This window comes from Camelus dromedarius, chromosome 19 (assembly GCF_036321535.1).
Source record: "Camelus dromedarius isolate mCamDro1 chromosome 19, mCamDro1.pat, whole genome shotgun sequence".
Classification (NCBI taxonomy): Eukaryota; Metazoa; Chordata; class Mammalia; order Artiodactyla; family Camelidae; genus Camelus; species Camelus dromedarius.
Window position 1 is genome coordinate 35,656,661 of NC_087454.1, and position 24,047 is coordinate 35,680,707.

General features: G+C 39.5%; 1 long non-coding RNA gene across 1 annotated transcript; it reads right to left on the reverse strand.

Annotated features, from left to right (window-relative positions):
* Window positions 1-4,459: 4,459 nt before the first annotated feature.
* LOC135318587 (uncharacterized) lies at window positions 4,460-11,103 on the reverse strand. The gene is made up of 3 exons (XR_010376754.1): window positions 11,063-11,103; window positions 4,998-5,066; window positions 4,460-4,578 (listed from the first exon to the last, which is right to left on the reverse strand). It is a non-coding gene; the product is annotated as an uncharacterized LOC135318587 (long non-coding RNA).
* Between the last annotated feature and the right edge of the window lie 12,944 nt (window positions 11,104-24,047).

Here is a 24,047-nt window from a genome sequence, read left to right on the forward strand (position 1 = left end):
TGGCATTTATCCTGAAAATTTTTCCTAACTTAAAGTAAACCCTTACCTCTTTAATTTTGAGCTTTTCTTGTGTTCTAATTTAAGTATTTGTGTGTGGAGCTCTCTAAATGATGCCTCTCACTATAATGATTGCCTCTTTTAGCTCTTATAATTATAATTACTTAAATGTTTTTTAAAAAATCACAGATTTTCTAATGAACCAAATCTGGGGAAAAATTGCATCAATTTTTGTTATATTTTACTTCTGATGTACTCTCTTAGATTATCTCTCTTCAGTAAGTTTCCGAATACGATGTAGAAATAATTTAATAGCACAATATATAAACTGTGTAATTCAGTAATTCGTTGCACTGATGTACGTTGCATTGCCCGAAACCTGTTTCAGGATTTAGGTCTCAACTGGAAACTGGAACATTCACAACAGGCTCGTCGACAGATGTGTTTATTTATGAAAGCCATGTTTCAAGGGAGAGCCACTCTCTGTGGCCAGGTCGTTGGGTGTTAGTTCTTTAATTTCAAGTGATAACATTCTCTTTTTCCTGAACCACCAGCTATAAATCACTCCATTCTTAGCCCACTGGTTTCCTACAGGAACAAAGGAAGTAAAGGAGCAGAAAAGTCAACCGAACTGTAAATGACTTTGGGCATTTAAAAATCTGCTTCTGATTTTGTAGAACATTCTATTTCTCTTTACAGTCTTGTAGTATTTGGTTACCTTGAATTCACAGGTACCTCCCCAGTCAAGGAAAGAAAGATTTGCTCAGAGGAAGAAAGCTTTATTCTTCCCACTGCAATTACTATTGGTGATTGTCATTTATAATCTCTTTACCATTTAACCAACTGTCTAATTTATGCTTTTGATTCGTGACTTTATATGGCTCGAGATATCTTTCCTTGGAAACAAATATGACTTTAAAACGGAAATAACTCCATTGTAGAAGAAGCCCATGTTGATTATTTGTCAGAGCATTTTACATAGGACATGCATGTGAATAATTAAGGATAATTAAGATGATGATGTAGGTGAAGTAATACCCATAGCATTTTCCCTATTTTAATATAGCATTGAAAGACATCTGTAAAATACAGTTCACCCTTAAACAATGCAGGGGTCAGGGGCTCTGGCCCTCTGCAACCTCCAAAGTCCAGGTACCACCTTAGAGTTGTCCCCCCAATCCATGGTTCTGGTTCCACACATACAGACTCAACTAACCATGGATCATGTAGTAATGAATTGAAGAGAACCCCTGTACACGTGGACCCATCAGTTCAAACCCATGTTGTTCAAGGGACAATTGTACAGTAAAACTAGACCTCGATCCTCCTTATGAATATTAAATGATGAGGTAAAGTGGCTTTAAGACCTCTGGGATGTTATTAATATCTATTGTTGTATTTGTTCATGTTCAATGAAGTTACCACATTAATTATACTAACTTTCATTGAGCTTTTGCTGTATACTGAGTAATAGGATAAGCGCTATTCACGTCTCTCACTGAATTTAGTAGACAGTGTATGCAGCTCCAGGAGACATAATTTAAAGAGCATGCAGGCTCTTTTAATGACAGAACACCCCACCCTAAGCTACAGCAAGGGCAGAGGGAAGGGGATGCAGATCGTCCAAACACATCTTCGGAGCTGTTTTCTTGCTCCTGACATCCCATCCCACAGGTGGCGAGGGGTGAGCAGCTTGTCCTCAGGGTAGTTCTGTGTCAGGCTGGATCTGTATTTTCTGATCCAGCATGAGGACGCGTGGTTGGATATCGACAAGTGTTCTTGGGGAGATAATGGGATCCTCTGCCTGATGTCTTGGCTGCCCTGGGAAATCCAGGACCCAAGGATGCTGTGTGTATGGAGTCCTCTAAGCAGACAGAATCGACTCTCCTCAAGTTTTCAAGTTACCCTCAAAAGGCCGCCTGGAGCAGAGGGAGAGGAAAGAGGGTTCCCAGTGTCCAGAAAAAACTGGAGGTAAACACTCATAGTCTCACTTTAGAAGATGGGAATGGAAATCTGTGTCTTCCAGGATTCCCTGGGCCTCTTGCAATAGGAGGAGAGTTTCAACACTCATTTGTTGTCGATGCTTTTAATAATCTGATGTCTTGTGGTGGGAAGCGGTGGTGGGGGAAGTAGTATGGAAAAGGTATTAAAAATCAGCCAGGTGAATAAACGAGGGAAGAGGATTTTTAGGAAAAGAGAATTGCCTGTTCAAAGGGGAGGCATGAATATTCTTGATGTGATAAAATAATTGAAAGAAAAATAAACTGTCTAGAGCTTAGAGGCATGAGATGGGAAAATAGAACAAGGAAATTCTGGAGAAGCAGCAGAGATATATATGGACTGTGAAAGGCATCGGATGGAGCTTACATTTTATTCTCAGTGCCGCGGGAAGCCATTGAGCAACTCTTATCACTTTCACTGCTGTGGAAAAATGGGTTGAAGAGAAATCAGGACAAGGAAAGAGAACCAGTAAGCATGTTATCGCGGGAGCCCAGGTGAGAGGTCACGGAGGCTCAGCTCGGGGCAGCGACTGAGGACGGGGGAGATGATGAGAAGGAGGAAGAAAGAAGACTTGTGTACAGGATTAAAGAAGACTTTTAGATCTCTCCATGACCCGCTGGGTTGATGGTGGTGTCATTCACTGAGATGTGGAAAAAGCAGGTTCACAAGAAAACCAAGAGTTCACGCTTGGATATGCTAAATCGGTATGACACCAAGTCTTCCGCAGTCCTCAAGTGATGTGGGAGAGACCGAAGTCCCCTGTGTACCAGACAGGGATAGAGGAATAGCAAGAATGGCTGCTAAGTTTGGATAAATTGCATACAGTGGGGATAGACTGGAGATTGAGAATGAGATGGACATCTTATTGGATGGACAGATGATGGTCCTGCCCAAGACCAGACAGGAGAGTGAGCATCCTGGCAGCATATGCCAGGATGCACAGGTGCCGATGATGGGGTCCAAAGAACCTTCTTTCTCTGCTCCGGCACCACACAATGCTCTGATGAAAGCTAACTAAGTCCTAGGAATTAGCTACCCCCCAGAAAGCAATCAGGGAAGAGATAAACCCCCACTTACCTAATGTTGAAGTAGAAATGACTTTGTGTACCAAGAATTGACTAACATTACATTATTTGCTCATAATAGTGGATAGACAATTAAAATAGAAATTGAACAATATTACGAAAATACTAAACATACGCTGTATGTATGTATGCGTGTGTCTATGTACATACACAGTGTTTGTGTCTGTGTGTGTAATGTATCTTTTATTCATCGTTGATGAGAACTTGATTGGAGCGAGAAAACTTTGTATCCTCAGTTGTGCACAATGTAACGTTTGTTTCAAACAGATGTTTATTATCTGCTTGCTGATGAATAACCAACATTTTAAAGCACAGACAATGAAAATGAACCGATGCAAAGTCTTGGTGAATATATTCCAGTGCTTGGCCAAGTTTAGTATCCGTAATGTCTGTAGAATGAGATAATTCTGATTAACCATAATCCCAAGAGAACAAGAAGCCAATAAAAATTGAGTTTTTTAACAGCACCAGGAAGTGGAGTTTGGTAGAATTTCATGTGATGCAAATGCACTGAGAAAGTTTTTACTAAAATTTGGATGGTTCGTTCCTCAGTCCATATACAAACGTTCTCTGTTGAATGAAACTCCATGTATCCCTTTGAAATCCGATCAAGAATAGAAAGTCTAAAACTGACCACTTCTGCTATTTTCAGTCTAACAAATGCCAAGTCGACTCCAAAAATTTGATTTAAAAAAAGAAAAGAAAGGAAAAAACAAACCTCTGAAGTTCCCTGTTTCTTCATTCATATAAACACTAAGTAAAATAGCAGAACAGCATGAGCTCTGCCTTTTGACTTCGTAATGCTCTGTATGAAACCTAATTTAGACTCGGGAAAAATTGCTCCAACCCCAGGACTAGCTTTGTACTTAAAACGTTAATGAGAAATGAAGGACTTTTCAGTAAAGTGTAAAGGAAAAGATCCTTAGAAATGGGGGTGAAATAAAAGATGAAGAGGCTTTGATTTTGGCTCCATGGGGGAACTGAGAACTCATGGAAAGAAGGCATGACTTATCGTGTTAATTACCTAGCAGACTCATGAGAATACTTCTGCATCTTCACGGCACCACTCTCTTCTGTTCCTCCAGTTTTATTTTTGGAAATGAATTTAAGCTTCTGAATAGGCTCTGTGCTTTGAGTCACTCAAGAATTAGTAAAGCAGCTGGTATAAACATGCAAAAAGAAAAAATTGTGGGTATTTTCCAAGTACGTGAGAGGCTGCCCCTATGTTGTCATCATTGGAGCTCTGTTGATGGACTATTTTAAAACCCAACTGAGAATGATGAGCAAAGAAAAAGCTGTGCTGAAATTAAATATCATCTTTAATGGTAATTCAAATAATTATGTATATTCATTTCTTAAGAAATTAATCACCAAGGAGCTGATCCTCTGTACTGTCTAATGCATTCTAGTGTATGACACGTGCAAATGGTGAAATTCTTTGAAAATCTTTGATGCAAAATATTGTTATATGTAAAGATGCCTGGACATCTTCTTCCTGCAGGAGGAAACACAGTCATAGTACCAAACATTTTTATTGGGGGGGGGGGATCTTTCTTAAATAAAACTTAGATCATTCAATAATGGTATCAAATTAAATTTTCACTGATATGTGGAAGCTGAACACATGAAAATTTTGTTTTCAAAAAATAGAAAGCTGTCTCAGATTACGATGAGATGGATAGAGCATTTATTGATCCGTATAACTGGGAAACGTAGAGATGGAACCAGCCACAGGGTCAATCGGATCCAGGGTCTGAAAGGTGACCTCGCCATTCTCCATCTCATATCTTCATTGTTCTCTTTTTCTCCACCTCTTTGAGATTTGGCCTCTTCAAATGCCATTAAAAATGAGCAGACTTTATCCACATAGCAAGGGAAGTAGTCACCGGCGGTTCTAGGCTTACATCATCTTACCTAAGTGACTGGAGAGGAGTGGCTCTCAGTGTTTCCCCTGGGCTAGCAGCATCAGCAACTCCTGGAAACCTGTTGAAGATGCAAAGACCAGGGTCACGTCCCAGACCTACTGGCTCAGAACCTCCGGACCTGGGTTTCCCATCATCCTCAGTCTATGCCTGACATACTGCCCAGCTGATCCTGAAGTAGGCTAACTTTTGAGGGAAACATGGCCCTAAAGGAAAGAAAGACTGTCTCTTTCAGCGCAGGGAGGGTTTCTTATGGGCTTGGCTTCAATTGTGTCTCAGACTCTTAGGTGGATGACTAGAGCCAGGGATGTAGGAAATGCTCATGAGCTAGATTGAAGGATACGTTCACAGCCCTGGCCAGGGGAGTGAGATTCTGTGTTTGGAAGTCCATCTGGAATCACGTAGGTGAAGCAGAGGAAGAAAATATTCACCCCCCTCCACCCCCCAGACAAGGAGAATGTTGCTGCCTAATGGAAGGGAAAAGATGCAAAGTTGAGGGAAATGCAGAAAATTGGATCTCCTCCAATTCAAGGATGACCACAGTTTAATATTTATCTCATACATTTCCTAAAAAAAAAAAAAAAAAAAGCCACAGAACATGGATACTTGCTATCAATTCCATCTTCTCAACATTCTTGGAAAGTACAAGTCATGTACTATCAGTTTTACCTCTGCCTTGTGGAGAAATACAATAATATAAAGTTTAAATGATTTGTTCAAGGTTATCTAATTTATCTAATGATGGAGTCAAAATGAGACTATAGTGTACAAATGGGCGAGTCAGGAAAAAGACTCTGCTTGTCAGATGTGGCAGACTTCCTAGCAAAACGAGATTTGGTGGGTATGATTTCATGGTCAACAACATCTGGATAATGTTCTTCCCGTCACCTGGTTATTTAACTTTATGTAGCTCAAACCCACATCTAGGAGAGAGAGAAAAGAGACTAGACACAGATTGAATTCATTAGCCAAGAACAAGATTGTATCTCTTTATTGATGAAGAATGTCTTCTAAAACAAGCTACCTGGAAGTAACAGCATTTGATACATTTTTACCAAAAATTGTGAAAGATCAGAAACTCTATACACCTCAATGCTCATAGAAGCACTATTTATAATAGCCAAGACATGGAAACAACCTAAACGTCCATCAACAGATGACTGGATAAAGAAGTTGTGGTATAATTATACAATGGAATACTACTCAGCCATAAAAAAGAATAAAATGCCATTTGCAACAACATGGATGGAACTGGAGATCATCATACTAAGCGAAGTAAGTCAGAGGTAGACAAATATCATATGATATCACTGATAAGTGGAATCTAAAAAAAATAGTACACAAATGAACTTACTTACAAAACAGAAACAGATTCACAGACAGAGGAAACAAACTTATAGGTACCCAGGGCGAAAATGGAGGTGGAGGGATAAATTGGGAGTTCGGGGTTTGCAGATACACACTACTATATATAAAATAGATGAACAACAAGGTCCTACTGTCAGCACAGGGAACTAAAGTCAGTATCTTGTAATAACCTATAATGAAAAAGAATATGAAAAGGAATATCTATGTGTGTGTATAACTGAATCACTATGCTGTCCAACAGAAATTAACACAACATCGTAAACCAACTATACTTCAATAAAAAAAATGAAAGCTCAGAAGCCCACATTAAAGGAAAGCAAATAAAGTTTAACATTGTGCCATAAGTCTAACAAAAATTCAGCTCTAAGAGTGTAGAAAGCAGCATGTTTCATTAACCAAATTGCTGTCAAGCAGATTTTTTTCCAGCTAGTCCCAGAGATAATTTGACTCTTTGAAGAACATCATTTTAGAAGTCTACTTTGACTTCTTTCTCCAAACAACTACAACTAAAATATGTGAACACGTTTACCTTTACAATTTTAAAATTAAACTTGCTTCAGAACTTCTCCCCAAGGAAATACCGGAGAACCAATGAGCTAAGGGTGACCTGGGTTAATATTTATTTTTTCCCTCCTTGTTCTATGTTCTACAAACAAAAATAATATTTTTGCACAAGCACAGTGTTATTCAGAGATGCCCAAAATCTTTTAAGCACGCCCTCCACATTTCGAGCACCTTCCTGAAAGCTGCCTTCCAGAGACTGAATGCACCAGATGGTCTAGCCCCAGCTTCCCTTCCACCAGGCTCAGAAGGATGATATAGTTTCCCCCAGGGAGACAGAACCTCCTTGAACTTTGGTTTGGAGCTGAGCCAGGTGAAGAGACAGGCTCAACTTGGAAGATGACCTTTGCTGGCTCTTGTCTCCAGGGTTGACAATAGCCACAAATTCCCCACCAGCCAGTTCCTCATGGTGTTTCTGGGACCAGCAGTGGGTAACATGACAGCATCTCAAATTAGGAAACTCATTGTAGGAGAGCCAAAGTTCCTGTGATGTCATTAGTGTCTGAAGCCATCTTCTCAGGCTAGTTCTATAGCAGGAGAAGTTCTGATGATGGGGTTCAAAGCCTAATCATTCTTTGAGCTTCCAACACTGATCCATAAATTCCTTTCTGCTTAAACCAGCAAAGATGGATTTGATCGGCAGAAACTAAGAACTCTGAACAACACACAGAAGTGAGGCATCCTGGAAGATGGTTGCAAGTTTATATGCATCATAATCTGATCATTTATTTTCAGTTTTTCTGATGCTCTGTCAGTGCCTGTGTTCCAATTAATTGCAGTATCGGTTTACAAGCTGAACCTCCACAGGGGTGCCAAAGTGATTCATGTGTTTTCCAGTGTATCCTTCTGCAAGAAACTTAACGTCCCCTCTACCAAGGAATGGTATATTGTGTTTCTCTTTTCACTCTTCTTTTGGATTGGTGTAACATGATATTCTTTCTAGTTTATTATAAGTATGGATCTGAAAGAAATGTGCCAGAAATTAAAAAAAAAAACAAAATTATAAATGCCATTAAGTTTAATATTGCTTTTAAGAGTTAAGAGGAAATAAGATTTTATAAAATACTTGTCTAGGAATTATAAATCTCTATGTTCTACTCCCTGCTACATGCCTTTGGACAAGTCATTTAACGTCCCTGGGATCCACCGTGCTCTTCTATAAAGTGAAGACAATAACACACTTTTTCCTCTCATATTGGGACACTATCATGACAAGTGGCTTCCAAAGTACATGACGTCAAAAAATAATGTAAATTGCCTTTTGTTTGAGCATCCTCCACAAGACAAAAACCTAATTCTCTGAGAAAAAGACAAGAAAATGGATTGTGATGAGGTGGACGGGGAGTCTATCAACAACCAGTGGAGATTTAATTTTAGCAAATATTTATGGCCCAGGTGACATTGATTTGGGGCATTCTTATAAAAAATATTTATACCTATCGACAGACCATGCAACTGTGACGCATCCCTTCATTTGCGTGCCGTATGTTATTAAATATGACTGTTGGTTACTGAGATGAACTCTGCTAACACGTAAATTGTATAGCTTCATCTCTTCCCATCTGCCGTGTCTTGTTTTTTTTTCACACGAAAACAGTACTTAACGGAAGAGCATGTGGAGGAATGTGTAACCTCACACTGAGTCTCACTCTCTTATTTCTCATCCATCCTTGTGCCAAGATGGAAGATCCGTTTCTTCTTCTTTTTTTTAATTGTTGGGAGGATTTCTCCCCACATCCCCCACGGTCCATCCTTCAGACCCTCCTCTGGACCTCTCTGCTCTTGAATCTTTCCTCTTTCACCAAGTGCTTGTTGGAGGCTGAGAATTTTCGCGTGTATGAACATCCAAGACATTGCCTGTGGTTTCCTTTCCTTGGAGCGTTTTGTCTGGCTTTAGCACCCCGCTGATACTAGCCTCATAAAACAGAGGCATGTCTATAAGAACGCAAATGAATCAAATTCAAGTTCATGCCTACAAGGAAGAGGAAACCAGAAGTCCTTCCTGCCAATAAACTATTATTAACAGGGAGCAACTGGCTGCCTACAGAGGTTTTCCTCTACCGTCCAAATATTGCTTCTTTCCTATGTTTTATCTCTTCTACACTTCAGCTTTGATACAGAGATGTCCTGCAGACTGGACACCTTTCAGACTGTGTTTATTTAGGAATATAAGCTTTTTATACATTCCTGGTATGGGAGGAAATATATACATGGGCAATTACACATTTCTTCTTTTTCTGTGTTTAAAAATTGCCTTTCTAGCTTTGCGAAACCAGAAACAATTTAGTAAGTGCTACTGTCACACGTATAAAATATTCTTCACGATATGTAATGGGGCAGACACCATGCATTAGAGCTCACAGCTACATGGACATTGATTACCCGTCCACGTGAGGACAGAGAACAGCGAACAGCATGGGACCCTGTTTGCCCTTTGATAAAGTTCTGTTTCCTACAGGTCTCAGGGTTTACATGGAGCTAAAAGGTCCGCACGGTTGTCGATAAGACCTTTGCACAAAGGGACAAAGTGGAGGCAGTTAGCACCCGATCGCCCCAAGAAACCTCAATCAGGCCCACCAATACTAACCACTGTGGCTTTGGCAATCCCAAACACTGCAAGAGAGAGGATGCCTGAGTCCTAGTCAACATGCACCCAGTGATGCTGAAAGCCAGGCACCGTCTTCAATAGCACAATCATCAAAGCGTGGCTCACTCACTGAATGAAGTCTTTTTTTTTCTCTTACTATTAGAAGAACGTTCCTGCATTTTTCTGATATGATTTTGAGACAGTTAAATGAATCATTGAAATAATTTGCCCACACATTTCCCCAATGGTAGGCAATAAAAGCCCTAATGAGCTGTACAACCAACTCTCCTTCAGCATTTAGGATAAAGTAGGTCTAAGTGTGCCATGGATTGGATTGCCAACTTTTCCCGCTAATAACATAAAGGAGTATTTTGGGTTTTTTTCCTTCGATCTCACTGAACTACAGAGATCTCCTGTGGCCTGGATGGCGCCTCTTGGACCCTGCTGAAAATAATTGCGATGAGGGACAATGAAAACATTTCATTTGACTTCAGAGATCACCAGAAAGACAAGCAAGTTCCGTAAGTTGAAGCTGGAGAAGATCTCCGATTGGTACCTAGCACGTTCCAGAACATCACGTGGTCCAGTTCGTGTTGCCTCTGTCTAATAATAAGGGTCACGACAATTATTATAAGACGCTTATATTTCCTGACTGTGTAGCAAACACTGTATTAACTGAACTGGGGGCTTATATACACTGTCTGTCTCTTCATTCTCCTTAGATCCCATTCTTTAAAGATAACTTTTATTGGTGAGAAAAATGGGGCTAAGTAATTTGTCAAAGTTACATGGCTTGTTTGTGACAGGCCAGGATTTGCACCTGAGTTTGCTTTATTCTAAATCTCATGAACTTACTTCTTTTTTTTCTTTTTTTTTTAACCAATGTTGTGTTAATTTCTGGTGTACAGCAAAGTGATTCAGTTACGCGCATATATATATATATATATATATATATATATATATACACACACACACACACACATATATATATATATATCCTTTTCATATTTTTTCTCATTATAGGCTGTTACAGGTATTGAATATAGTTCCCTGTGCTGTACAGTAGGGCCTTGCTGTTTATCTATTTTAAGTATAGTAACGTGTGCCTACAAATCCCAAACTCCCAATCTGTTATAGTACATGAGAAAGTAGGGAACTCTGCTTAGATCCTTTGTATTACAAGGGTTCAGTATGACATTACATCTTCATTATTTATCCTGATGGTCCTTGATACATATTTACCATTCAAATAGATTAATTTAAGAGGTGATTCCCTTTGGAGCTCAGACAGAAGGCTTATGAATCACGTGGACTCTATTCATCCAAACTCCTACTCACACAGACCACTACTGACATATTTAAGTGCATGCCGAGAATTTGCAATATTGCAATATCCTCTCTTTTCATCCATCCATTCACCCATTCACTCCACCCCCTCCAAGAAATTCTATGTAGATTGCACCCAGCTATGCTGCAAGGAGCTTGTGTATTGAATAGCTGTCATGCCAGTTTTAAATCCGTTATTTAAAACCCAAACTTACCCTACCTCTCGCTGCCTTTGAAGATGGGTGGCAGAATTTGCATCAGTGAGGAAAGAAATCTCCCTGTTGCTCATTTTCCCCATCCAGAGGCCGGTGGAGGAAGGGGAACAGAAATATCTCTGCCAGCTCTTCCTTGCTGTTCCAGGAAGAGATGGTCCCTTTCCAAGAAGAGACCTTCATGCCTTTGGATCTACAAAAGTCAACTCTGCACACATTAGGTGATAAAAACCTCAGTTACTCAGCCCAGTACCAGGGAAAGGAAGGGTTTTGTAGTGGAGCACAAGGATGCTAAGGTCTAGGGAAGCAGAGCTGCCAGGAGAGGACTGAGAAGGGGAGGGAGGAAGGCAAGGAGCTGACATGAGCCCCCCCATTGCCCCAAAGCCTGGTCATGTCTGCTTACAGAATGTCCTGTGGGCACTGTTTTTCCTTCCAGTTTTATTGAGATCTAAGTGATACGCAGCACTGCATAAGTTTAAGGTGTAGAGCATCATGATTTGACTTACATGCATCATGAAACAGTCACAATGAGTTTAGTGAGCATCCGTCATCTCATAGAGACACTAAATTTTAAAAAATAGAAAAAAATTATCTCAATAAAACTGAGGGAAAAAGGAAAAAAAAAACAGGAAAAAATATAAAAAAAATTTTCCTTGTGGTAAGAACTCTTAGGATTTACTCTCTTAACAGCCTTCATGTATAAAATACAACAGTGTTATTTTATTTATCATGTTGGCTGTTAAATCCTTAGTACTTTTTAAAAATTGAAGTATAGGTAATTTACAATGGTGTGTTAGTTTCGGGTGTACAGCAAAGTGATTCAGTTATACACACACTCACATATATAAGCATTCATCGCTGAATTAAAAAATTTTACATTAGAAAGACTGAGTTCTGCCTTATTTTTCGCTCCTTCTTTGTCAGGCGATCCTGGACAAGCAAGCCATTTAATATCTCTGCATCTCTGTTTATTTTCCATTAAAATACAGCAAAAGTGTGTCCAGTCTGGCCAAGCCACAGAGCGGAGTATTGAATGCCATATCAAGTGAGTATCAAATGAAACAAACCACCTACTTTAAATGTTAGCGTGGAACTACCTGTGGGGATTCTTGAATAGAGTGGATAAGCTAATTGCTCTCTGAATTTTTCTCCAGCACTGGTTTCTTTTATTCTTGTCAGATACTGTTAAAATACTTACTTTTTTTTTTGGCATGTAAAGATTTGTAATCTTCCAATTCCTTTAAAAACAAGTAACCAAAAGAAAGGATGCTAGTATTTATAGCTGCAATTAAATATGCATTTATAGTAAGACAACTTTTTTAGAGGGTACCCTAGGCACCATATCAAAACAATTATCCTGCAAAAGGTATCAAGGTAGCCCTATGTAGTAATTTTATAGGATGTCAGGTTTGGAATCCCATAGGCACTGGAGACCACATCTTTTAGCTCTCACTTGCTAGCTGTGGGATCTTGGACAAGCTGCTCTAAGCCATAGTTTCCTTAGTAAAAATGGGCATAAGAACAGTAAGGAGGATTCATGGAGCACACATGTTTGTGATTATTTTGTCTTCTAATGTCTCTGTTTAGGGTAATGCTGGCCTCGTCATATAGATTAAGAAATATTCTCAGTTTCTATTTTCCGAAAGAGGTTTTGGATTGTCACAACTTTCTTAGATTTTTTAAATTTTATTTTATAGAATTAAAAGTAAGGCTACCTGAGCTTGCAGTTTTCTTTTTGAGGGAAATTACAGACACAATCCAATTTTTTTTCAGTGGCATAGAGATATTCAGATGTTCTGTTTCCTTCAGGGTCTGTTTTAGAAATTTGGGTCTTTCAAAGCATTTGTTGGTTGTTGGTTTCATGGTATAAACTTTTCCTAGTACTTCCTTATTATCTTTGTAATATTTTTCACTTCTATAGCCATGTAGCTTCCTTTATTCCTGAAATCATGCCTTTACTTTTATGATAAATCTATTTAGAGCTATATAAACTTTACTAATATTTAAAAAAACAAACTTAGGTTTTATGGATTTTTCTATGGAATTTTCTATGTAATTTATTTTCACTCCTACCTTTATTTCCTCCCTTCTACCTATTTTGGATTTAATTTACACTTTTCTGCCTTCTTAAGGTGGAAGCATCATCTATGATTTTAGAACTTTGTTGTTTTCATATAAAAGCATTTCACGCTACATATGTATTTCTAAACAGCTGTAAATACATCCTATGACTTGTGTTCTCTGGAGTTTTCATTTTCATTTGGTTTGAAATAATTTTTCATTTCCTTTGTTTTTTTCATCTTTGGTCCACGGCTCACTCAGATCCACGTGGCCCTGCATCCTTCGGCAGGCTAGCTCTGGATTGCGCACTAGTGGTTTGAGGGACCCAAGAAAGCAGACGGAGACCTAGGCTCATAACTGGGAAACTGTATACTCATGTTAAATTAAATTATATATATATATATATATATATATATAAACACACACACACACACAACTAAGCATATTTTTAAAAAATGCATTAGTTGCATTGGTTGAGTTAATGGATAGCCTAACATGGGGGAGAATTGGGGGGCTGGCGTTTGGAGGCATGAAACAAAAGGAAGCATAAAAATTATAGACTATGTGTTCCTTGTTCTAAAGTGCATAGCCTGAACATACACATCAAGACGTTTCTTTGAAGCAGAAAGAAAACCTTCAGAAGACAGCCAAAAAGATGTGCGTGGCTGTTGCCTCAACCACACCTCATGGAATACTTCCCCTGCCTTCCATGACACCCAACTTGAGTACAGATGTTGGACAAAGAGAACATATTTAAGAAGAGGAGAAGGGAAACTGGAAGATGTGACCATATAAGCCTTTACACAGGTCTTCAAAAATAAGGTGTCTTAAAGTCCTTTGTTCAAGCTCATTTTTATTGAGCTATAATCAACATATGACATGACATTAGTTTCAGGTGTACAACATGCTGATTCAATATTTGTATACATTGTGGAATGATCACCACAAGTCAAATTAACATGTCACCATACATAGTTACAAATTTTTTTTCTTGTGATGAGAATTTTTAAGATCTACATTCTTAGCATCTTTCAAACGCAGTATTATTAAAGTTCTCAAATAAAATATCTTCTGTCTAACATGGGAGTCAGTGAAGCACAGCTCCAGATGGACTTTCGGCTGACGTTGAAAGCACAGCAAATATGATGACCTGTTTTAGAAGCTTTTGCTTGTGTCTGATGCAAGAACTATTTGTCTCTTGCTGGAGTCAGCATGGCACATGTAATAGAGCCGTGCTCTAAGCCAGCATGACAAATCCTCTTCTCCTATGTGGAAGTGATTTGAGCAGAAAAATAAGGGTCATCCTAGACAAAAATATAGATAGGTGATTTTTAATAAGACTTCTGCTGTTTATCTTCTTTTCATCATTTTAATGCACACGGAGTGTATCTTTCTGTAATAACTTACTCACTAGAGCTTCCCATCACGTCCAGTGCGTGCTTATCAACACAGTGAAGTCTGCTTGCAAAAACACATCCCAAACTTTCACCATTACCTAACATAAATGCGTCTTTTAAATTACCTTCATTTCCTTTGGGTTTTGCAACTATCATTCGTGTACTTGGTTTTTTCTAAACCATTCTTTTATTAAAATGTTTTTAGTTCATATCAAAGTTCTAGTTGAGTGTGTAAAGTTTACAATTTAATCACGTCTAGCTAAAATGTACTTCCTCAGAGAAGCCTCCCTGACAACTCTATGCAGACTAGACTCTCACTCCCGGATCTAGTCTTTCTATACTGTTACCCAATTTCATTTCCTTCATAGACTTTATCACCATCTACTGCTTTTAAATTAATTTATTTTCATTGGATTTTCTTCCCACAAGAATATCCATTTCTTGAGATCTTTCTTGTTCATTGTCTTTCTTGCTTATTCTACAGTCTGAGAACCACAAACTATGCGTAATACACACTATATTTTCAGTACATACACATGGAATAAATTTTAAAAAGATAGAAGAATTAGTGTCATTGCCTATAAATATACTATTTTTTTAAACTGAAGTACAGTCAGTTACAATGTGTCAGTTTCTGGTGTACAGCACAGTGTCCCAGTCATGCATAGACATATATATATTCATTTTCATATTCTTTTCCATTAAAGGTTATTTCAAGATATTGAACATAGTTCCCTGTGCTCCACTGAAGAAATTTTTTAAAAAATCTATTTTTATGTATAGTAGCTAACATTTGTAAATATACTATTTTAAATTATACTCCTTAAATAGCTTTATTATAAAATTCAGATAGAGCCTCCAAAAATCTTAAGAGGACATATTTCATTGAGCTGAGCTGGCCTCAGTCTTAGAATTTACAGAAATACTGCTTGCATGTAAGTATATAAGTGTTTGATCTCTGCCTGGTTTAGTTGAGTAGTCTTGCTTTTACAGTGTTTTCACTGGAATAAGTGTGATGGGAAGCATTGTGGTCCACCTTATGGTAATGCGTCATCTAAATGATGGTTGGAATTTAGAAAGTTCTCAGCCACTGTTATTTTGTGTTCTCAAAAGTAGATGGGAAAATGAAATAAATAGCTGTCATACAGCCCATAAAGTGTATTTCACAGAGAAAGTACAAAGCTGCTTGAGGGTTTTGTTTGAAATGCATTGAATTAGAATCCTACATTTAATAAAGTTGTTGACTTACCCCATGGGAGTGGGGAGGGGATTGAGACAAGAAGCCGCTTGGGCAAGAAGAGAACACAGACAGACGCTGAGATGTCTTCTGATGCTGGGAAAAAAGAGACATCAAAGCAAAATGAAGAGTTACACATATTCAAAAATAGTCTAGCGCAAAAGCTGGAGGGTTTTTGTTTGATCCTGTCTATAGTCATGACCACTTGGGCTCTAGTGTAGGAAATAAATGCAGACGTGCTTCTAACCTCTAGAGCTTCGGTCCTTATGATTCTAATGATGTCCAGCTAGTCCATAAGGATAGATTTTACTCTGTTTCAAGACAAATTCAAGGAAATGGCCTTTCACAAATAATCTTACAGATGATTCTCTCTCGGCATTATGTACTGTTGCCAAACAATCGTATTCCAAGACATGGGTAGGCTTCTTGGGACCAAAAGCCCTAAGGGAAATTTCTAATACTGTTATTTGGGGGCCCTGCCTCCTCCTGTTTGACTTTTCAGGACTGCAGGACCCCAAGGGAGTCATGGGGCTGATGGGAGCTCTCTAGCATTCCAAGCTCTCCCTACTTCATACCTTAATTTCACATGTGTCCTACCAAAGTCCAGCAGCCATGCATCAAAAAATGCTAAGCAAAAACCAGATTCCTTCTCCGGGGAGCAGTAAACCTTGATCAGAAGAAAAACAGAATGTGGTGGAACCAAAGAAGGTCATTATGCAAATGGTGGGTCACCTGGTCCATTCACCTTCCTGGAGATGCCTAGTTGAGACACAGAAGGAGAGAACTTTTTTTTTTTTTGAGAGGAGAGGGTTAAACTTGCCTCACTACGTAAACAATTTCAAATCTCTTTGAAAATGTGAACTCCATATGATCATACTATGCTGCTATAATATTAATAGTTTTCACAATGAAGACCTGAGTCATTGACAAAAGGCTTTGATTTCTTTGGGGGTAACTTCTATTCAATATGGCTGTACCCTGTGTGATGTAAACCTCTTGGTTTAATAAGAGGAAGCCCTGAACTGTTAAGATATACCAACAGTGGTCTGTAGTATTATTTAGTTTCTATTAGATAGCTGGAGGATGCTGTACTGTTGTTAAACAGAGGTATGACCTAGCATGCAGAGCTGCAGGGAGGGTTGGATACAACGTATATGCAGCTCAGAGCACGTTGGTGTTCACAGCAGGCGTTCATGTTGCAGTAATAGCCTCTATGATCAATCTTACCAGTTCACTGGCTTTTAGAAATATACAACCACTTAAGTTATTTTCAATTAGCCATTCCATCCTTTTCTTACTTATTAGCTGTAAATCCATTATCTCTCTCTTCCGATATCTGCCCACCAACTCTCATTGTCCAAAAATCCAGGAGCTTATTCTGTTCAAAAGGAGGTCAGTCCTATTTTCAGACACTAAGCAGACAGAAAAATAATTGCTCCATTGTAACCATCAGTTCCTTCCTCCCAAACAGCATGGGAGCAGGTGAATGGCATAACATGTGGGATGATGCCTCACTATTACGGTAGGAATATTCCTGCCAGTCCCGGCCCCTGCCAGCACCACAGTGATGTTCCAGAGTAAGCACCAAAGTTAGAACTCTTTTTATTCATACTCCCATGCTCCATTTTGCTCCACAAAACAGCCACTATGCCAAAGAGGCTGGTGTGCTAAAATCATCTCTTTCTCTGTGTACTTTGGTCCATAATGCGTCAGACTTGCTGTCATTCTTGGGGTATTTCTCTGCCAGCAGACTTGGCCAGGACCCAGGGGCAGGGAGATTGTTTACTGCTGTGTCCCTAGCATCTCGATCCTTGACAATGGATCTGATCCATTGGTCCTTGACAGATGGATGAATGAATGAATGAATGAATGAATGTATTTACTCACTTAGCTCTCACTGATGTTGAATTTTAGGGAGCAGACTCAAAGTCTTGGAACTTTCTCTTCCAAAACGCTTAAGCAAATTGGTCCATTTCTTTCCCAGGATCAGCTCTGCACACTAAAAGCTTTTTAGAAGTCTGCTTATTTCAGGATGTTAAAGTTTGTACTGTGCCTTTTCTAGGGTCATTACTGATAGAGAAAATTTCTATTTATCTGGAAATGTCCTCTATGACTAAGATACCACATTTAATGATGCTAAATGACAGCTGCACTAAAATATGGTTTCAAGAAAAAAATGTTAGTCTACCCAAGCAATAGAAATAAAAGCAAGAATAAAGAAATGGGACCTAATGAAACTTACAAGCTTCTGCACAGCAAAGGAAACCATAAGTAAAACAAAACAATAACCTATGGAATGGGAGAAAATTTTTGCAAACAATGAAATCAACAAAGGCTTGATCTCCAGAATATACAAGCAGCTCATACGACTTAATAAGAAAAAACCAAACAACTCAATCCAAAAATGGGCAGAAGACCTAAACAAGCAATTCTCCAAAGAGAAATACAAATGATCAATAGGCATATGAAAAAAAGCTCAATATCACTAATTATCAGAGAAATGCAAATCAAAACTACAATGAGGTATCACCTCACACCAGTCAGAATGGCCATCATTCACAAGTCCACAAATGACAAATGCTGGAGAGGCTGTGGAGAAAGGGGAACCCTCCTACACTACTGGTGGGAATGCAGTTTGGTGCAGCCACTGTGGAAAACAGTATGGAGATTCCTCAAAAGACTAGAAATAGACTTACCTTATGACCTAGGACTCTCGCTCCTGGGCATATATCCAGAAGGAACCCTACTTCAGGATGACACCTGCACCCCAATGTTCATAGCAGCACTATTTACAATAGCCAAGACATGGAAACAGCCTAAATGTCCATCAACAGATGACTGGTTAAAGAAGAGGTGGTATGTTTATACAATGGAATACTATTCAGCCACAAAACCCGACAACATAATGCCATTTGCAGCAACATGGATGTCCCTGGAGAATGTCATTCTAAGTGAAGTAAGCCAGAAAGAGAAAGAAAAATACCATATGAGATCGCTCATATGTGGAATTTAAGAAAAAAAGAACATAAATACTAAACAGAAACAGACTCATGGACATAGAATACAAACCTGTGGTTGCCAAAGGGGGTGGGAAGGGACAGACCGGGAGTTCGAAACTTGTAGATACTGACAGGCATACGTAGAACAGATAAACAAGATTATACTGTATAGCACAGGGAAATATATACAAGATCTTGTGGTAGCCCACAGAGAAAAAAAATGTGACAATGAATATATGTATGTTCATGTATGACTGAAAAATTGTGCTCTACACTGGAATTTGACACAACATTGTAAAATGACTATAACTCAATTAAAAAAAAAAAGAAAAAAATTGTTTGTGTCAGGAGGGTTATTGGAGCTTCCAAAACGTCAGTGACCCTCAAGCAGCCATGTGTGCACCCAAAATTGTGACCACTTGTGGCTAAACTACATGGAAGTAAAGTGAATCATGGTAATGGGAGATACACAAATAGGACCGTTGCTTTTTCTTTTTTAATCTTTTTTTTTAACCGAAGTATAGTCAGTTACAAGGTGTCAATTTCTGGTGTACAGCATCGTGCCCCAGTCATGCATATACATACATACAATCCTTTTCATATTCTTTTTCATTTTGGTTTACTACAAGATATTGAATATAGTTCCCTGTGCTGTACAGTAGAAATTTGTCATTTATATATTTCATGTATAGTAGTTAGTATCTGCAACTGAACTTGAACTCCTAATTTATCCCTTCCCACCCTCTTTCCCCCTGGTGGAAACTTCACTTGTGACCAGGCTCTGACCGGTGCCTCAAATGGGTGTTATTGCTGAGAAAATGAGAAATCAATGCAGTTTTACCAGCTAAAGTTAAAAAAAAAAAAAACCTTTCAGATCATTAGTCTTAAAAAACTAGCTGATGGTTATTCAGAGTATCTCTTCTCCCTTATAAATATTCAACCACAGGTTTGAGGATTGCTTATCCCGGATGCTGGAAGAGGGGGTTTGTGCATTGGTTGAGATTAGACTCCAGGACCATTAATATCTTTCCCAGTATGAACAGTCTATGATTTGTGTTCCAGATTTCAGTGTACTTAGCCTTCACCTTCCAGTGAAAATCACCAATACAGGCTTCAAATATATTTCTGCCTAAAATGAAAGGCAAAAAACAAAACAAAACAAAACAAAAAACCCACCATTAACAAACGCACATTTGAATCTTTATATGATGCGGATGCCATATTGCCAAGTGTTTTTGAGATTGACTGTTGGCAACATTTATTTGTTTTACCATAAAGAAAAAAATTCTCCTGTGGAGGAGAGGAACTTAACTTTTTTCTTCCCTTAGTAAGATTCCCCATCCATCTTCTTCTTTTTCTATTTGCTGATTATTTTTTCATTGGTAAATACTAGAGGACATTTGCCCTAATAGCAAGAAGCTCTTCTCATCTTTTCATACAGGGTACGTGCTCAAAAAATGGTTATGGCTGAGTTGTCAAAGGAAAGGCGCACGTGACTTCAGCTGAGAGGAGGCGGGGCTAAGGCAGCAGGTCGGTAACTTGCAGGTAAATCTGACTCACCTGGGGCTCTTGCTAAACTACAGCTCGCTGAACTCCTCCCTGGAATTTTTGATTCAGCAGTTCAGTGGAACAAGTTCCCGGGGGATGCAGATGCCACTGGTCCAGGCTGCACTTGGCGAACTCCCTGGGTACAGACTTTCATCTCATAATTCTGAGTCGAGCTTTGACCTGTAGCCCTGGGGCAAGTGGAATCTCCAGATTCTCTCTATGCAAGCGATACTTGTAAGGCGTCCACCGCTTTCCTGAATTTCCTTAATCTCCGTAACCTACGTTTATAGTCAGTTGTGGTCATCTTTATGTTTTATTGTGAAGCAGTCCGTGGCAAACACATTCCACGTTAGGTGGGAGGGGGGGTAGGTGGGAGAGAAGCTGAGAAATGCAACGTTCGCCTTTTCCTTGGATTGCTTTCGGTGACTCAGTCGCAGGTCACCGAGAACTACCATTTCATCCATAAGAGAGTGTCTTTCTCCACGAAGATACTCCTCCTTTCAAAGGAATGTTGCCTTGGGGGTTTGAAGGTCTACTGAATTTTGAATATTTCACGTGGCCTGGATACACAACTGAGTATTTTATTTTGTGGAGCATTGTCCTGTATCTTCGGTGCCTTCCATAATTCCTGCTCCCCCGGTGCTGACTTCAAAGCTGACCTATAAAAAGCACTGCAGCTCATCTACCTCCTTCAAGTCTGGCCTTTAACACCAGCTTTGAACCGTCTTCAGTGGTTTGTGGGTTCCTGGGGTCTTTAACCTCTTGTCTGTATCCTGACATACTGACTGGCCTCTGTAACTAGGTGCCTCTGTTGGAATGTCTGCTTGGTTCGGATTCCCCTTGGCTCTGTGCCCTGACACCCCTTCCCACCGTGTCCCCCTCAGATGCCTGTTCTCCACCCTCAGACCAGGTCGCTAGGCTCCTGTTCTCTGTGTGCTTGGCTACAACTTGCTAATTTTATTTTATTTATTGTATGTTAATATATAGTTCTCCACTTACTAGTTGAGAAGACATATTGCCTAGTATTTAGGAGAACAACATTCTAGTACCTTGGGTCATCCCTTTTGAATTTAACATTTCAATAGACTTCAAGATTATGTGAAATCAATCTATGCCCATTGCCACTTCTTTAGCTCAATTGACAGAAAAGCCCCTTCTAGCTTAAAGAAAATGAATTTTAACGGCCGATACAAAGAGAAATGGAGAGCAAGGCTGGCTTTAGTTGGTGCTTAATTAAGGCAATGTTTCAAGTAGTAACACCTGGGTCTGGTTTCTGTCTGTCCATTTTCAGTTCCTCTTCCTCAGGATTGGTTCTTTTCTCAAAGGGGCTCTGCCTTATTGCAGCGAATCTAGTCAGAAATTCACACGTCCACATCTAGTGGAAAGAGACAGCATCCTTTCTCCCAGTTTCCTGAAATCCCTGAGGTCCGCTTAGGCTGTCCTGACTAGGGTCATGTGCCCACCTCCGAACCAACCACCACGGCCACTGGGGGCAGCAGAAAGCCAAGGACAAGTCCACCGTGAGAGCCCATCCCAGGAGATGAGCAGGCAGAGTCCAAGTCAGACTCCTGATGAACTGATCATTGAAGAGAGGATCCCTCACCAAAGACAGAGGGGCCTCCCCCGTGTACACCAGTCAGAGGAAGGCGGAAGGAGCTGGAAAACGTATCTTCTCTACCTACTGGTCTTTATTCTTTCCCTCCCAGACTACAGTCACCAATATTTCTGATGCCCTGTTTTTAGTAGAGTGTGAAGGAAATGCTCACTGTTGTCACCAAGATTTCTGAGATATATAATATTTAGAGATAATAACGTTTGCACACCACAGAAAGTTTTGGTTATTTTTTCCTGCTATGCTTAATTAAAACCAGATCTGAGCTAAAATGTGAACAAAAAAATTGGGGGAGGGTAGAAAATAATGACACCAGTGGCAGTTGGAAAAAAAAAAACATTTTATTATTGGCATCAGTAGGCTACCGTAAAAGCTTAAGGTCCCTCATTTCAAAACATGTGTAAAAGGAGCTGGAAGTGTTGGGGGCTTCCTTGAACTTGAATATACATGTCCACCCTCACACACATGGAATCTGTCCTATGTAAACGATCCAAATGAAGAATACAGACAGATACAAAAAGATGTTCACCATGGCTTTATAAATACTAATGAAATACTGGAAGCCATTTGAATTGCTGTTTAAGAAAAATGTGTTATATTTACTTGCTATTTTATGCAGCCCAATATCATCATATTAACTGTGCTATTACACTGTAAAAAGCTTATGATATGAAATGAGAGGAGTTGATACCTAATGTAAATAACTGTATGTTGCATGTGTGAAAACACTCTGTAAACCCAATGTGTTCCTTTGTTAGGATGATTCAGCTATGGGCGCATTTTTTGGTTTTATTGTCCAAATTTTCTGTGATATCATTGTATTACTCTTATGATTAAAATTTTTAAAGTGTGTTGTCACTGAAAAAAAACTGTGTAAAAGGGAAGATCAACAAAATAAATGATCAGAAATGATGGTAACTCATTAACATGCAAATAATAACATCATCCTTTGGGCATGTTCTTACATCTTTTTTCACTGAGGTGTAATTGACATGTTATTGACAAATTGTGTGAATTTAAGGTGTACAAAGTGTTGATTTGATACATTTATATATTGTAGTCTGGTTTCGAGCATAGCATTAGTGGACACCTCCATCATATTATATAATTATCTATGTTTTGTGTGTGTGTATGTGTGTGTGGTGAGAACATTTAAGACGTATCTCTTAGCAACTTTGAGTATAAAATACAGTATCACAGACTATAATCACTGTGGTGCATGGGATCTCCAGAACTGACCCATCTAGTTGAAAGTTTGCATCATTTGACCTACATCTCCCCAGTCCAGTTCCCCTGGTACCCACCCCTCTACTCTCTGTTTCTACGACTTCAGCATTTTGTTTTCCGTAATCAATGAGATCGTGCAGTATTTACCGTGTTCCTCCTCCTGAAGGGATCTCTCTCATCCTTGCCCGGAGGCATTAGAGTGGTCCCTTGTAAAATACAGTCAGATTGCTCACTCAGCTATGGAAACTCCCCCATCTCATTTCCCATCTCACGTAGAATAAACCCCAAGTCCTTATGGAGGCTGCACAGCCCACAATGTCTGGTCTTGGCACTTCCCCGGCTGAAGCTTCTGCCTCCCTCCTGCTCATTCTGAAGCCGGTTCTCCACGACTACCAGCGTCACACCCGCCAAACACGTGGCTGCCCCCATGCTTTCTCACGTCGTACCCCCACCCCCACCCCCGGGGAGACCCACTCGGCTTCCTTGCTTCCTCCTTCACTGTGTGGTCTCTGTTCCAGTGTCACCTCATCTGAGCCATCTCCACACCCACCCTGTTTAAGGTGCCACCCCCAACTCGTGGCTCCTCATCCTTGAAGTCTGCTTTATTTCTTCGTCCCAAGACTTAAATATATGACACTATCATCTGTATATTTTATTTTTCCTTTAATAACTGCTTTCCCATGAGATAGCTCGAGAGAACCAAGGACTTGGTCAGGTTTTCTAGGCTGTACACTCAGCAGAGAAGCTCCTGGAGTTGGCTCTCAATTATTATTTAGCTCTGCATTTTCCTGATTTTTAGTAGCTCGTAAAGATTTTTAAGCTACTATTTTGCCACAAGCTGAACATTTGTGAATTGCATGGGAACATCTTCGGTAGTTAAAGTGCCACGATTCTGGTTCACAGAGGT